The sequence below is a fragment of the Argiope bruennichi genome, chromosome X2, assembly GCF_947563725.1.
Source record: "Argiope bruennichi chromosome X2, qqArgBrue1.1, whole genome shotgun sequence".
NCBI lineage: Eukaryota > Metazoa > Arthropoda > Arachnida > Araneae > Araneidae > Argiope > Argiope bruennichi.
The window spans coordinates 11216313-11232087 of NC_079163.1; the positions used below are offsets into that span (position 1 = coordinate 11216313).

At 29.8% G+C, this 15775-nt stretch overlaps 1 protein-coding gene across 3 annotated transcripts in view; it reads right to left on the minus strand.

Moving 5' to 3' along the window:
* Positions 1–15775, minus strand: part of LOC129960811 (CD151 antigen-like) — a 165717-nt gene that overhangs the window by 122756 nt on the left and 27186 nt on the right. The window lies entirely within an intron of this gene.

The window sequence follows — 15775 nt, forward strand, 5'->3', positions numbered from 1 at the left end:
TGGAAAATGTTTAAGTGGCTTATCTGATATCACAGAAAAAAAAAACTAATTCAACAGAATCTAGAGCAATTTTTTTTTCAAATTATAACTAAAACATTAATAATAAATTTATTGTGATTAGTTAAATATTGTTTGAACATTCAGAAAATATAGTTCAATTGATATACTTTCAAACTTTCGTTTGTTTTTAAAGTATTTAGCCTCAGACCGTTAAACATTTACCTGATGCTAATAGAATTTCCCCCTTTTTTTAAATCAACTTTGCTACCATCTCAAAAATATATTTGGCATTTTTTACATAAAATACTAGGTACTCTTTCCTCGTTAATTATCTTAAAAAAAGAAAACATTTTTTGAGAAGTTTTTTGCTAACTAATGAAAATCGTAGAAGCAAAACTCATGCTGATTAATAGAGCTCTTAAGAAATAAAAAATTATTTGTAGTACACTTTAAAAGTAAACATACAGTGACAATTTTTTTTCTTTTGCTGGCAGCGGGATCTTTATCCATAATGTTTACGAACACTCACATCAAAAGTAATCGCTAAAATTGATTTGAAACAAATAGTGATCTAACAGAAAAAAAATGCATGCCATATACAATATAATGCTGAAAAGAAAATGTTAGCATAAATATAAAAAGTGCAGATCTCAGCTCATTAACTTTTTTTACGATCCAGTATAAGAAAATGTAAATAAAATGTGAAGTTTACGATCCCATAGCTATTTCTTGTTTATGCTTAGCTTCATTCGCACACAAGTAAATCAGTTCATTTAGAAAAAAAAGTCATTTTCTAGGCGTCTCAAAGAAGTTGAGATTTCGCATCCGATAATGACGCAGACCAAAAGGGCGGGGATATATTTAACTCCAGCCAACATTACAGATTGCAGCGGGCGATTATATATACCGATTTTTATTAGTTCTCAGGAATTTTAGGTGAACCTATATTGTAATTAACCTCATAACTGGAGTATCCCTTGATTACCTGTTACTTAATATCTATTTTAGCCGTCTTAATGACCCGTATTCCTGTCAAGAGGATAAACGAAATTTTGCTGACGACAATCGAACTTCCCATCTAAAAAATATTCCATCCAAATAAATATGTAACATATTTCCTAAAGAAATTTTCATGATTCTTTAAAAACAGCACTTGAAACATCAGTAAATATTAAATACAGCAGAAAAAGCAAAATTCAATAGTCCTTTAGTAAAAATACATGTCTGCATGCATGCGAGTAATTTTATTGATAGAAATTTTTAAGGATCATCTTTCTCATACTCCCTAAGGTAATAGCCCCTTCCGTTACATTGACAAGCTAGACTTGCCATGAGCGTTTGATGGGCCTCCTGAGCAGTGACAAGTTGTACTCTTCATGCAATTAAAAGTATGCATGGCATGATTAAACATTCTCAAAATTTATACAATATCGAAATTTTCCAAAAAAAATTCATTGTTTTCGTCCTAACACTTTATATTATACAATGGCTAATTCAAATTAAACAGTGCTTTACTAAAAAACATTTTCAAAATAAAGCCCAATTTAAGTCATCTGTTCATTTCTGAAAAAAAAAAAATAGATGGCAATTTAACTTTTTGAATAGTTATGCAACACGAAAGAGCTTGAATTCTCAATTTTTCTTTCTTCATATTTAAACCTTTATTTGGCGAAAGCACATCTAAGCAATATAATAGACAGCATGCACAGGATTCTTTTAAACGTATTTGGTACTATTTCTCCACTTATATGACGCATTTACTTGCGATATTATATTATCCATTCTTTGTCTAATTCAGTTCGTACAGCTTCCTGTTTTAGTAGCTACACGAAGATTAAATATGGCGATATAAGTGGTTGAGGAAATAAACCAACACGATTTAAAGAGTTAACGTTGATTAAAATGAACTTTGAAAATAAAAAAAAATCCCCTCGGCAAGCCGAAAGGCAAAGGTTCCTTTACATCTATCTGTCAACATAAATTGATGTTAAAAACAATCAAAATTACGGCTTGTAATCGCATGTTAGCCCCTAACTTTCAAGATATTGCAGCTATCAAAAAACTTTAAATACAAAAGTTGTTCGTTTTAATGAAGATTTGGCTCATTGGATTGATTTTTCTGTCTCCAATATTAAGAAAGTTATAGCGAAATGAAAACTTCAACCTCCCACCGTTTCCAACCCTTTGAGCTAGATATGCCATTTACGGACTCGTCCGAGAATTTTACATTTCTAACAACATATTCCAAGCCAGTTAAAATCCAAGCAAAAGTACTCTAGTTATCCTCTTCACAAGATAACATGGACAAAGTGTTATATAACTTTTGAACGAAGGATGGTTTCTAGGACCATGATCGGTGAAGAAATGAAGAATTTTCCCGAAGTCTTGCCATGATGAACCATTGCAATCCGTAATATTAAATACATGAAATATACTAATACATGAAACATGAGCGATGATAGGAACTGAAGGCATTTCAGATGCCTATAATTTGCACGCTATCCAGAAAATGAAAACTTCATTTAAATCTCTTAATTTCCCATCAAACAGCTAATGGAAAAAGTGCCACAAGCATCTGAAATGTTTATTTTTAATACTAATGTTCAGCCACTCAAAATGAGAAATACTTTTTCCAACTAAACATTAAAATCAATAGAAATACAATGACAGTCAAAAGCAATTAGCTTTTGTTTCGACCAGAAACAATCCGGTTTCAGGAAGGAAGCTATTAAGGGGATATTTAACTTTGAACGGAAATGTGGAGCAGAACCTTTCAGCGGAAGGTTATTTAAATTAAATGAAGTATTTTCTTTTAGAGGAACAAGCAAACAGAGTTGCCCTTGTTTAAGTGTTCGGAAATCCTTCAAATCACAATTTCATTTTTTCAAAAACTTTTGAAACATGTATCAAGTTTTTCTTTATAGCAATGAATAGGCCACAAGGTAAGGGCAATTGAAGTAGTTTCTCTTTAAAATAGCAAACCATTTCATTTTTAATGGGAAATGCTTCATTGTGATCTTGACTTAACAGAGGAACGTGTACCATTAAATATAGTCTATATTCAGACATTCAAAATTGATACATGTAATCCACAAAATTTGGTCAGTGTTCCTAACTTTTATGTTATTGTCATCATATAACAAATACATTCCCAAAGAACATTTTATAGGGATTCCTTTTCATGTTTTTAATTTTTAAATGTATGAGAAAATAAACAGATTATACATGTATTAATAATGCTTATTATTTGCGAGGCAAAAAAGGAAGGAAATTGTGGCTTCAAAAGTCAGAGTATAGGTATCATTTAAGTTATTTAAACAATAAAAAGCACTAAATAATTGCTAAATTAATACAATTTAAGGCTTTTTATAAATGGTAAGAGCTGTAATTAAAATGTTTCAGTTTTTCAGATATACATTTTTACGGGAAGTTATATTATGGTTAATTAGATCTAAAAAATCTTATTGAAATGACTGCACAGGTTATTTTAGAACAGACAACAATGCCAACATCAATCTAAAATCAGATGTAGAGGTAAATAGCATTGAGTATTTTCTCGAATATGGCTAGAAAATACAGTTTTAGAGGACTAAAATGTTTTTACTTCTTGTTTATGACAAAGTTATTTTATAATATTTTAATTTTTTTAAACATTTCTGTTAATGTGAAGAATAGTCATGTCAACTGCGCAAAACGCGATAGATCTATTTTCATTTACACAGTCCGCACAGTCACTGTTGAGAAATTTTTTTTAAACAACGCTTTCCAGATTCCTATTTCAGTTATAGATATACTTTTTATTTTTAGCAGGGCGTGTGTACACCCCCCCCCCTCCCAAAAAAAAGAACATTTCCTTGTCCCTCCAGATAAGGGCTGTTTGGTAGACATAAGAGGTTATTACCACAAAGGATAAATCTTATTATGCCGCTTTTTTTTTTCCTTGATAATATGTATTAACTTTGAAACCGAGCATTTAACCCTTTACACTCGGAAATAATTATTCACCTAATACTAGGGCTTGTTTATTGTTCCAAAAAATATATATAATTGTTTTAAGTTGAATTTTCTAAAAAATTAATCTACATCTTTTTACTATTATGTAGGCATTTTTAACAATCAAAATTGAAAAATAAATAAAACGTCAAAATGATGCACCCTCTTAAATGGTGAATGAGAGTCATCATCCGTGTGCAAAGGATTGATATTATTCTTTAAAGTGCAATTTGAAAAAGGTTAAATAAGACATTTTTGGTAAAACAATTTAGAATGAATATTTTAAACAACCCCAGATGGGCCCTGGTCTTCCACAGAATTCCATTTCATGCCATCATGTTCTTGTCTAAGGATTTTCAATTTGTCACTTTAATAGCTTTCAAGTGTGTATTCTTCTAGGTAGTCAATCCACCTACATTTTCATCTCCATCTTTTTCGGTGGCCAAATGGTTTAGCCAAATATATCTTTTTAGTATCTCGGTTGTCATCCAGTCTTATAAAGTGTCCTTCCCATTTAATCCTCTGCATTTCTTTAAGTTTAATAATATCTGATTCTTTAAATAGTTTGTAATTTTCGAGCTGATCCGTCTTCTCCAATAATTATCACATTTAATTCCACCAAATATTCTTCTTAAAATTCATTTTTCAAATACAGCATGGGTCTATCTTTCTCAGTCATTACCCATGTTTCAGCAGAATATATGAGAAGGGACCTAATCAAAGTTTTTTAATGAGTTATTTGACTTTTCGACTGATGAAAATAGATTTTAAATATTTTTGTAGTTCAAAGTTGCAAACCCCTGACGTTCATCGCTTATATTCATAATATAATCGTATAATCATGATACAAGAGGAAAAAAAATCGATGATATATACTGTAACAAGCATAGGAAAATATAAGTATCGATTCCTCAAATTTTAAATGAACATAAGAAAAATGAATTATATAAAGCATTTGTATATTTCGGATAAGATTCGTGAATGCATATTTCTTTTATTTTTAAAATAAATTTATTTTATTGAACAATTATACGGACTTCCATTACTCGTCATTACTTTATAGTTAGCATAAAAGCGATCATCGCCAGAAGATCGTTTGAGAAATTGAAACAAGACGTGACTTGTCAATACGGTTCTATTTGAGAAATTGCATTTACACATTAACCATTTTATCGGAAGTATACTTCCCACCAAACTCATCATTGGAGAACAAGATGTCTGTAATATGCTCAAAATCTTACTACACCTTACATAGTATATAGATTAGACTAGTCGTTGACCTACGTTTAATATTTCTGGCTTTCATTGAAGTACGTGAATAAATTCATCGTACAAGTGATATTAATGGATAGAGAATTGCGAGTATCTTTAATGTAATATATAACATCCAAATATTTAAAAATATAGATTTATTGCACAAGCAGACGCTATGTATAATAAACATATTTCACGCTGTCTAATAGCCTTCTCTGGCTGATGGGAGTATATTACCCCATCTAAAAACACTCCCGAAATTTAATTTTCTTTACATTTTAATACTTTTTTAAAAATAATCTTAGATTCCAAAAATTCCGTTCATGTACCAACTAGGAAAAAACTGCCCATTTAAAGGGTTATCATATTATTAGAAGTTTTTTTTTTAATTTGAAAATTCACCTCGAAGTTCGACAATATAAATAACTGCAGGCCAACGTGCAATATGCATCGACTAACTGCGTTAACAATAACAAATAAAAATCGCCGAAATGCCATGGTTTTAAATATCAGAAAAAAACGAATTCAAACATGTTTTGGGGTTAAGACTGAAAAGAAGCGCAATTATCCGCTTAGGTGTGTGTTTTTTAATAACTGAAGGTCATCAGTTATTAGATAAGAAGCTCAGAATCCGAAATATGCCAGTAAGGAAATGACAACTGCGATTTCAAAACTGTGAAATCCAACAACATGGGAATTTTCAAGGTTATTACGAAACGTGCCAGAATAGTCGAACCCACCCCCCCCAAGTCAAAGATCAACAAATCTTTTTCAGATCGTTTGGTTACAGAGAACCCGAAACATTTCTACTTTTTAAGTCAACGATTTTATCAAAAGCACAGTTCGTATAATAAGTTGCCTGCAGCTATTAGAATTCTTAAACAGTGTGTGGTCTTATCCAAACCTGTTCATAATGAGCAATTCCTAAGCACTTATTGCTTATAAAACTACTGATCTTTTACACTACCGTATATAAATCTGTCTCTAATACAACCATTTGAAGCTCAGGGTGAAGCTTCTTCACTTATTATAGCCTGCAAAGAATTCGACTAGAAGAGATTTATTGCCTCTCAAACTGGCGCCTTATAATCGATATAGTAAGAGTCAAGAAAACTTGAAACATTTTTGCTCGCGATTCAATTGATTGTGATTGGCAAAATATCAATTTTTGATTTCAAATCATTAACCCTTTCTCACCATTGATTTTATACACACTCTTAAAGTTATAGGTAAATATGAAGGCGGCAATGCCACCAAAAGCCCGAAAGGTTTAGGAAGAAAATTTTTTCCTGTAAGATTCAGATTTTCTGTAGATTTTGAAGATATTGCTGTAGCATTTTACCTGTGAGTTTGTCAGTAAATGCAAATAAATATCTAATTGATGAATGAATACAATAATTAACATATCTAAACGTCGTTACAAGTAGACATTTGAGGTAACAAATTCTATTTTAATTTATTGCGTTTTTATTGATATTATGCAGTATCAAAAGTTAAAAGTTGCAACCAAAATTATTTAAATTTATTTCCAAATGAATATGGAATTCAACTCTTCAATTATTTTCACTTTCTCGTAAACGAAATATACGTAAAAAATGTACTGTGATATAAAAATACTTGACTTCAATGTTTTAATTAATCTCCTTTTTTTTTAAATTTTTTGCTACTTCAGGGAGATCTTTTTTGCAATTAAATCCATGAATGAATGTGGTAACTCAAAAACGCAATGAGCTAGAAAAATGGAATTTGGTATGCAGTCTTGTTATCACAATCATAAAATTCTATCAAATATTGGATGAAGTTCGTCTGCTTCTCTCTATCCATCCGATTACGAGTAAGCATAATTCAGATAAATCCATCCATTGGTTGGCTGTCTGCCTGTATTTTTATGCATATATTATGCAAGAGAAAGTTATAATATAAAAACGGTCTAATCCAGAAAAATTGTTTTATATGTAGTTTTGACATCAAAAATTTGACATCTGTATGAAATTCTGGACCTATTCGGTCAATGCGTAGAAGTCTAAAATAACTGAAAGACAAAGTTACCACAGAACGCTGCACAGTGTAGAAGTACATACAAGAAAGTCGCGAACGAACACTCCCGTTGATTTCATTGATTATTCGTAACCTGATTAGTCTGATAAAAAATATCAACCAAGAACGTACCTTCATTAATTTTTATAAATATTTATTCGTTTTTTTAAGTCTGATATATAAAGTGGTAAAATTTATGCATATGTGATATATTCATAGAAATTGAATGAATTTCAAGATCTTTAAATATTATGGTAAGATTTTTTCATTATTAATACATAGCACACTTACCGTGAGTTAAATTTTGAAGTCTACGTGTAAAGATTTATATTATGAGGTACTCTTGGAAATTCGTGCATGGAATTGAACACGTAGCTCAAATTATTGCCTAGATGAGCATCGTGACAGGAAAAGTGCCATTCATCTTTGAATCTTGGAACTCCATGCCACTTAACTCCTTATAAAGCTCCTACCTTCAGTTCTCACCGCCTTATAATGAGGAATAAAACATGTGCTACATGATCGAAGCGAAGACTTATGAAAAGCAGTGAGAAGTGCGAGGATTAATGACACCAACGAGAAAAATTGGAGTACCTTCTCAATAATGGTTTGCATAGTGCAGAAGCCTCGATAAAAATTGCAGAAAATGTCAAATTCATTTCTAATTTTAAAATCTGTATTTAAATATCTGTGTAATTAAATTCTATAGCATTTTGGTATTTTATTAGTTCCGTAAAATTAGAGCTCATTTTTATGCTTGCGTGCATATGAAATATACAAATTATCGCAATTCTTAAAAATACACATATAAAATATAAAAAACGTTTAAAAATATGAAATAAAACTCGCGCAAAAAAGTAATGGCAATGTAAAGCATATTTGCAATTACTTTTTATTACGATTCGTTTGATTTTTTTCATGTTTAGGAAGTTTTATCATTTTTCCCTGGCTAATTGGAACATAAGCAAAAATCACTACTCTGTAGTTTAGTTTTCAAGCACTTTTATTTATTTGTTTTTTCCATGTTCGTTTGGATGAGTTTTTAAATTTATTTTTCACTTACTTTCTGGTGTGCTTGTTTTGAAATTTTGTACTAGTGTGCTCTCGATGACTATACAATATTTTAATACTGTCAGGATTTAATTATCTATAAATTTAAATTTTGGTTCCATACAAATGGCGCCGTGTGGTAGTGAAGGTAACAAAAACCGATTTCGAGATAATTCATTTAAATAAATATCATAGAAATTGAAAACTAAAAACTAGAAAATTAAAATTAACTGTTCTTTTTAGTATACTAATAAAAGTGTCATTACAAATGTTATTTATGTCTTCAACCTAGTCGAATAGGAAATATTTGAAACAAATATATCTGACTGATAAAAGCATGATAAACTAAAAAACTATTTAAGCTTGCATAGTACTTTTTTTGTCCTTTTACAATTTAAACAAATTAGAAGTTTAGTAGAAAATATTTATGGCAAATTTAAACTTGCGTCATCTTTTTTAAATAGAAAGGTCTCAGAAATTCATGATTTTATTTATTTATTATTTTTATCTGAGGGGGAAAAAATCGCCATTTTTTCTGAGAAATAATTATAATTAATAATTGCGGAATATTTTGCGCAATTACTGATCAAATCACTATTCATTTTCAGTATGATCCATGTTATAGAAATTGCTTTCCAGAGCACTGTGTTCTTTTTTTTCGACAATGTCTCAAATAAAATTTAAGTTATTTATCTCGAAACAAGAAATAATGTAAAAAATTATTTTTCTCTTTATAACAAATCTGCTCTTTATAAAGAAAAAAAAAGACTTTCTCTGTAGCTCGGAGATTTTTAATATAGTCATATCTTGAAAATAACTTGGAATTCTATCTTAAACAAAAATTTATAAAATAGTGAAAAGTAGAAGAATTTTATTTTTATAGGAATCAAAGCGCAAATGGAACTTCCCACATTAAAAAATAGAAAGAGGAGTAATAAGATTCAGTTTCAACTTGATTAAAATTAAAAATAGCTGAAAATGTTTGTACATACTATTTCGTTTTAGGTAAATTTATTCTGGTATGGATTTGTTCAGTCGGTTCAATGTCTTAAAGAAAAGCGGCATCAGGGCTTTTTTCGGGTGCATCACGTTAATTTGAACTATAGTCAACTGACGAGGATATTATCCAAGCCACACCAGAGGGAAAATTTGATGCTTGATGGATTTATTAATACCGTGCACGAGGCTCTTACACATGGTGATGAAATTGAATTCCCAGCCCTCTGATTACAAATCTGCGAGCCTACCACAGATGAAAATGAACCACGAAAAAATTGAATAGATTTGAAGAAGCTACATCTTTCTCACTATTTTCTCCGCAAGGGCAATTACTTAATATGCAGCGAATTCATTTAGGCGTGTTGAGTAGACGCTTCAGCTGATGCTCAGTTATGAGGTACATAATAAAATCTACAATCTACATCACGGTTTTAATTCGATAAGGACAATAATAACTAGAGGCAATACTCTTTTCAAAATTCCGCATCAACTCAAGTTGAGAATGTCTAAATAGTAATTAGCTAACTTCTGGCATAATTCTGTATGACAATGCATAATTATTATCTTTTAATTGGTATTAAATCATTCATATTAGTTAAATTGTCCTTTAATTGGCTATTTAATTATCTTTTAATTGATATAGTTTAATATTACAAGCCATTTAGTAGTAGACTTTACAAAATATCGCTAATTGCACACGGAAATATATCACAAGAAGCAACAAAATATAAAAATGTCTTAATATTTCATATATAGATAACTCAACTTAATTTAAATCAAATGAGAATTCATCGAAAACAAAATACTTTTTTGAAAGTAAATCTTTAGATAAAACATATATTGGATAAGGAGAATATTATCTCTTTGTTTGAATAAGGAGAATACTTTGATAATACAATTTCAAAATCTTAATTGCAGGAGAGGAAGTATTTGATAGGGAAAAAAAAAAAAAAAAAAAAAAAAAGAGGATTTGAATAAAGCTGATTAAATTTGCATAGAAAATTGTCATTTTTTTCACTGCGATTTTAGACAAAACGATGCTAAATATCCAATTCTTGAAACCTTTTAAATAGGCAAGTATTTTAAAAGGAGGACTTGCTTTGAAACGTATTCGTATAAGCGGTAGCTGCGTGAACACTGTTGTTTTAGTTTCACTTAAATGCGCATTATGATTACGAGATCTTTAAGTTTTGTTTAATAAGTAAACATGATCATACTGACATTTGATAATTTGCATGGTCATGCAAATATGATTTTCTTTTTTCATGTATTTAGTAGCAATTTAAACTAGAAAATTTAATCAACTTAATTTTAGAAATTTATGACTAAATGATTGTTTTTCAAATTTATGACAAAATGAAAGTTAATTGTGTGAATATAATCTTTCATTTTCTTAACAAAGATTCTGACAAAAAAATGAAGCCCTTTAAGATAAAAACCTCGATTCAAAAATTTTCATATAACGAATAGATTTCCAGACATTAGAAACATATCGCACAGTACAGTCTTGTTTTTAATAAGTAATCAGGGAATTAAAGAAATAAAATATTATTTTCGAAGCAAAATCGGAGTTTTAGAGGAAACCTTATCAAAGAGTTCACAATGAAAAATATCAACTTTGGAAATTCAAGGGCTACATTTACCATCAATATGGTGATTTATCCTTTCAAACTCCTCAGTGAAGTTCCAGAAACAGCTTTTACACAAATACAGTTTTTGACAGAACAGAACGCCGTCTCATACCCACGTATCCCTAACTATTCTGGTCATTGAACGGTTTGATGGGCATGTTACGGAAATTTTATTAAATAGCAAAATATTTATAGTAGAAAAAACAAAAATAATTCTGCACAGAATTTACAAAAATATAAGAAATGATAATAAAATGAAACCGTTTACAAAGATTTTCTACTTTGAAATATTACAGAAAAATTATCTGGAATAATAATATGCAGAAAGATATTACAATTTTCGACAAATGGTGTAGAGCGAATTCAATATTACAAATTGTTTCATAAAAGAATTTTCAGTGAAAACAGATGAACAGAATGAAACCTTCTTGTCAATTTTTTGTTTAATAGTAATAGAATCCATTAGCACTTAGTTTGATAAAGTATGATAATGTTAAGAAATTTGGAATTTAATTTTTAATATTTAATCGAATTTACTCAAACTATCACTACAGATTTAAGCCAACAAATAATAGTTATAAAAGTTCCGATTCTCTTTAAAATTAATAAAATTTTCAAATAAATAAATTCTTATTCAAGCTTATTTATTATATAACAGGAATCATTAATATTGAATATTATATAACAGGAATGAATCCCAGAACTTGGAAGATACATCTAAAATTGATTATGTACAGTTACAGAACATTATATAGATTCGCGTGACCTGATGCAATCAGTTTTCGGCACAAAATAAACTATTAGACATAATCCATCATGAATTGCTGCAAATAAAAGGGAAAATGTACACTCCAAGATCCACAATTTCCCTCCGCACTACATGTGTACAAGTCATAAAATATCAATCTTCTAACAATGAGTTATGTGACCGAAAAGATCAAATTTTTGCATTAGTTGCCACATTTTAAATGCTATCTACTATTGTGAAATTTGGCGACATTTTTAATAAAATGTTTTATGAGAGACGAATTGTGGTTCAACAAATGAATATAAAAATGTGTGACGGAATATTTTTTCTTATAAATATACCTACGTTCAAGTAAATAAAATGTCCGTCTATATTTTGAATAGCTAGCCTTGTAATTATCAGTTTACTTTACTGAAATACAAGAACTTTCATTAGTCGAAATATATAGGGTTTTATCAGCTTCGTATCATGCATTAAACAAATGAGTTAAAATTAAATAAGTCTGAATGCGAATGTAATGCAATGTTATTTCAGTGCGATTACTGACATAAAAGTTTTTGTTGCTTAACCTAAGTTCTGTTAGAGATGCTGAAATGAACTCCAGAATAATATTAACATTTAAAAAGGCTTTGCATCATTTTATTTAACATTATAGAAAACATTAATTACATCAAAGAACTTATTTTGAAAAGTTTGAAAAGTTCAACGACTGTCTACAACATTACCTTTCAAAAACATTAAGTTTATTCCGTCTGCCATCCTAGAGAGTCATTAATTCATCATACGTACACTTAATGAAAAAAAAGGCATTATTTCAGCTATAACACTCATACTTTAAGCAGAACCTGCACCCATCTTTGTGAAGATCTCATCAATCCAGAAATTATGTCTGTGCTTTTTTTTCTTTAAATAAATTATAAGGCGATAAAATCAATGTGAATTTTAGGGTTTTTAATAATAAGAAAGCAAAGCAATTTTTAGACGGGATCTATAAAAAAGATGCTTCATTTCACAAATTATAATCATTGTTATTAATTTCATTTTTTACAGGAAATTATATTAGTTACTATAATTCGTCTATCACAAACCATTATTTGATGACTTAGATTAAAAAGTTCACTAGTTTAAAATTTCAATAGCTTCTGAAGTAAGCAGTACGAGTTTTCTATGCCATTCTGAATTCTAAATATTTAAAAAGGACTTAAGATATCACTTCGTCAATTCAATTCAGAGCAGGCCGAGAAAGTGCGTGCGCACAGGACTCCGCAGAACTGATTAAATTTGCAAAATGAAATTCTCGCCTACCAATTTGAGTAATAAATTTTGAGCTCCGAGTCTCGCTACGTGCGTACAAAAAGTGTGGTGTTATTTCTTTTAAGGGGAAATGATATATATAGATCGAAATTGGTCACGAAAATGAGAAAGTATATTTTTATAATTTTGATAATATTTACAAATTGAACTTGATGCGGAGTTTTAATACGATTTTGATTATATTAATTCATTTAATGAAATCAAAATTTGTCAAGTTTTACCTTCAAGTATCGCAACAATTCAATATTTATTTAAAATTTGAATTGTAACTATATTTTCTTATCACTCTGAAAATTCACTTATTAAATTGAGACAATTAACTCATCTGCAGAAAGATCTTTCAAATTGAAACAGAATAAAATAATTTCTTCAGATCCAATAGTAGTCAAGAACGACTGATTTTTTATCTATCGGATATGAAGTAGCCAAAAAATTAACTTATGATATTATTAACGAATTTGCATTGAAAAAAATAAAAAATTGAAAGAAAAATCAAGTATTATAACTTATTTAAATAAGTCGCATACCAAGCTGTTATATAAGCTTATGAAACATTTATTATTTATTTATTATTTGCGTAAAAATTATGAAATAATTTAATAATCAAATTTCATTATTTATCACTTATGTATTCCTGAAGTCTTTACTACCCCAGTTTGTGCAGTATAAAAAATAAAATACAATAAAGTATTATTTTGTTGTAGAAAATATTTTTAAAGTCCCATAAGTCAACTTTTCATCAAGCCACACTTTCGTTTGAGTCGGCTCTGCTTAGTTTAATTTAATTCAATCAAACTTGTTTATAAAGAAAATACTTTTCATTGTAACCCCTTAATTGTTATGCACGAGCTCCATTCATGCATCGAGTTATACCATTTTTAAATTTGTTAGTGAAAAATCATTCATAGACTTTAAAACTCGATAGAAAAGTTCTGATCTTTAACATCTAAAATATTTTATGAGTTCTTAGTTCAATAAATGCAAACAGAGAGCGTCATTTATAAGAAATCAGCGGGAATTACACTTTAGGAGTTAAATTGTAAAATAGATATTAAACAGTGCTAATAGTGATTTACATCTATGTAAACAAATAAAGTTGAAGTAAAGTCCTCCAAATGCTTTAATACATAGAAAAGATTCGAGCACGAACTGTAAATACATGCTATTTATTCATACAATACTATTTATATTAAAATACATATTAGTACTGCAATGTAGAAATTTATCCAACCAGCAATAAGGCATTCGATAGCATTCTATAAAATAAAGCGTCTTCTCAATTATTTATAGTTCCAACAAATAAGTGTTTTTTAAGAAACAAAAACTGAAACTTGACACTCCACACGATTCATTTAAACCTTCTATTTTCCGCTTTATGCAGAGCACGCTCAAAGCGACAGAAAAAAAATAAATGTGAATAACGAGGTATGGTTCGAAATTTTCACGCACCGCTCTTCTTCCAGAAATTTATTGAAACGAAAATAATGGATGGGAATACATCTTAGCAGATACAAAAATAAGTTTACCTCAGGAAAAATGGATGAGTCTTTCACACCAAGACAAGAACATACGATTCCAGTCAAAATATTTCAACACGAAATTCCCCTTTCAAGAGATTTCCAAGTGTGAAGCGGAAAAAAGAAAAAAATGTGGGAGAAAAAAAGACATGTCAAAGCAAATGCTAAGAGCGTAGGCGGTAGACAACAATCGGCCGGTCAAATAACTGGCGGTGCAGGGTCACTTGTTCCAAGGCCAAAGGTGACTCCATGAACAGGATCTCAAAAATAAAAATCACCTCCTCACAAACCGCGAAATAATAGTCTTTCTATCCCTTTACAAAACGAAGCAGGAGTCGATATCATGACCCTAAATGTCAAAAAAAGAATTCAAAATCCCAAGAAAATTGCTGGCAATCGTATGGAAATGAGCACCATCGCTGAAAGAGTAGGGCTCTCGAAAACAATGGACAACAAACGAGGATGGGGCAAGCAATTGAAGATCTATTTTCGCGCATTATTTTTCATTATTTAAAAACCTTGTGTGCGTTTAAATGAAAAAAATAATAACATTCTTGGTCATGAAAGGCACAATATTCGATTTCTTTAAATCAGAATGCACAAATTTAATTTAAGACAACGCTTCGATGAACCATTGGCACTCGAGAGGTGACTCATGGTCACCCATTCAAACTTGACAGAAAAAGGTTCTAGAACTAATTATATATTTTATACAGTGCTGTAAGAAAAAGAGTGAGGTTTTTAAAAAATTAAATTATACCTTGTATTGTATACTTCTTAACAATGAAATGAGCTTTCATAATCTATTAATAATTATGAATCTAATTACTTTTCTGAGTGCAAAGTTAAAATTCTTCTCATTGGAATTCCGAAATATGTATCAGAGTAATTTGCGTAATAAAAGAAGGGGAAAAAACTGTCAAGATTATAAACGAAAAATTCCATTAAAATTTTATATGTTTAATGTTAATTTATAGGTTTAATGTTTGCTAAATTATAAGCACATATATTTCATACCAGATATGAAATACGAGAGCGGTTTAGTAAGTATTCTATCGAGTACACTTTCATTGAAAATCTAGAATTTTGTGCATACGTCAAAATGGAGCTTTTAGTTACGGATTTGTTCGGAATATTTCTGAAAAACCATTCAACTCCTATCTATTGCAAAGGCACTCTACTTAAAAGCGAAGAATGTATTTCCAATGTACAGATTGTAAACTGAACAATAC